Genomic DNA, 2,490 nt, shown 5'->3' with positions numbered 1-2,490 from the left:
TCTTTGATCTTTCTCTTTACCTGTCTCAGGGTCTCCCATCCTTGAGTGGTATAGGGGCATCTGATAAACCCCTGATGGTTTAGAAGCATGCAGAATCCTGCTTTATGTTACCATCTTGGCTAGCTGTTTGCATGTGATGAAATGACCCTTTTGCCATAGGAGCAGTTATGCCGAAGAAGATGAACCCTCCCTTCCATGTGTGGGATAAATGTTGTCCCTCCACACAGAAACTGTCAAGCCGAGAGGCTAGCATTGTTTCCAGGTGTCAGGATATCACTGGCCTTTTTCCTCTGAAGAAGGGTCAGTTCATTGCTTAGTATCGAGCAGAAGAAAAGGAACGTAAATCTAGCACGGTATTTCGGTACAGCAGTAAATGAGAAATGCTCCGCGTGTATGTGAGAGTGACTGTGAAGTCTAAAACTAGGGTAGACCTGGCTGCAAGCTCAAGTTTGAAAACTTTTTTTTTCAGAAGTGAATTTGAGCTCCTGTAGTTACATCCAGGAAATACGAGCTATTACTAAGGCTGGGAATTGAGGGTAAGGCCAAAAAAAAGGTCTGGAAATGTAATTGTAATTGGGGGAGGCCAAACGACAGAGGTTAAGCCCTGGGAAATGGAAAGGCAAATCGGTGTCTGAGAATTCCTGGGCCTGTGGCAGGTCTCTTGCTGGACCCTGGCCATCACTGAACACTGCTTAGCTCTTATACCCTCCATTTGGACCTGTGTTAAGGGAGGCTGAAGGAGGACTGAGCTGGAGCCAAGACTGTGAAGTTACAAGAGACCCTCTGAGAGCATATGCCCCCTTTGAAACTTAAGAGTACTGTAAAAACTTGATAATCTGGCATTCCCCAAGCTGGCATTGTGGTAAACCTGGCAATGAACTCACAAATGAAAACGCCTGATCACTCTGGTGGTTAAAAGCAAACCCGGATAAGGGCCACTAGGGCAAGAATTTTGCCCTCATCGCTATGTTACCAGTGCTTAGAACATAGTGACTGTTCTATAAATGTTGGTAATAAAAAAATTAATTAATGTTTATTACAGATAAATAAACAAACCTGGCTTTGATGGCCTTTAAAAGAAATAGCCTTGAGTTTCATAGGATAATGTGAATACCTATAATGTGCGAGAAGCTTTACCTATTTTATCTCTAGTCCTCTCAAAGATCTTGCGTGGTTATATTTTTCCTAGCATACAGAGAGTTTGAAAGAATATTACAGTGGACACTAGTATTCTGACGACATGTATTTTACAATTAGCATCGTACTAGATTTGTATTATCACATGGATCTATCTATCCAGCTACTCATCAACCAAGCTTAAGATTTTAATCCTCATTTTGTAAGTGAAGGCTCAGCCACATAAGGCAGTGTGTCCAAGGTCACCAAGCTAGTAAGTAATAGAGCTGGAATTTGGACTCAGGACTATCTAACTCCGCAATCTATGCCCATTCCACCACGCCATGCGGACTCCTGTGATCACTGTGTTGCAACATAAGTCAAAGCAAGTAACCTGGGTTGAAATCGATTGAGAGGTTGAAGTTACTAGTCCTAAAGCCAACGGAACATCCTGGGGAGGGCTGCTGTAGCCTTTGATTCCAGAATTACAATTTGTAAAGAGCAGACGAATGCAAGAATGCGTGGGCCTATATATTCTATATCATATGTTAAAGAAGAAGGGACGATGAATCATTACAGGGGATTCTTATTGTTGTTTTTAAGAAAGCAAGTTTCATGACTTGTAATAGGCCTGGTACAGACTCAGCTCAATGTCTCACCATTTCTGTATATTCATAACACAGTACAAAAATTGAATATAACAGAGCATCAAGAATAGATTAGATTAGATTTCATATATTTTATTTACTAAGGCAGGAAAATATGTAATACATTTCAGAAAGATTTCCATGGAAAAGATTGACACAGGTTTTCAACAGGGAAAAATTAATAATAAACCCTCATAAAGTTTATTACCATAATTTCCAAACAATATAATCATCTGTTAGACCTACATACAGTGAGATTTAGATAAACAGTCTCTTACCTTTAGTACTTTACAGTCTTAAAGAGTCAACATCAAAGCCTCAGTTATTTAAACATTTAATGACTTAATTATAAAAATCTCTGATTTAGATTTCTGGAGATAAAGAAAATACAAAAGAAATATGTCCGTTTATATCTTCACTCTTGCAATATTGCTTACAACAAGCATTATTGTGCTACTCATTAGAAGAAAAATTAGATTTTAAATGTTGTACACAGTACTTTGATTAAGAAGCACACTGCTGAATCAACAAATACTTCTTGAGAATGTTCTATGGAGCCATTTCTGGGGTCTGTGTTGTAAGGGAGGCATTCAGCCATTCATGCAATAAATATGTATTGGGGGCCTACTACGTTCTAGGCACTGCTCTACATTCTGGGTACAGAAGTATAAGAATCCTTCCTGCAAAGAATTCACAATCCATCAGAGACAGGAGGAACCTTAGAGAG

Source organism: Camelus bactrianus, chromosome X, assembly GCF_048773025.1.
Source record: "Camelus bactrianus isolate YW-2024 breed Bactrian camel chromosome X, ASM4877302v1, whole genome shotgun sequence".
In the NCBI taxonomy this organism is placed as follows: domain Eukaryota; kingdom Metazoa; phylum Chordata; class Mammalia; order Artiodactyla; family Camelidae; genus Camelus; species Camelus bactrianus.
The sequence above is the reverse complement of the archived record's forward strand: the minus strand, read 5'-3'. Positions refer to the sequence as shown.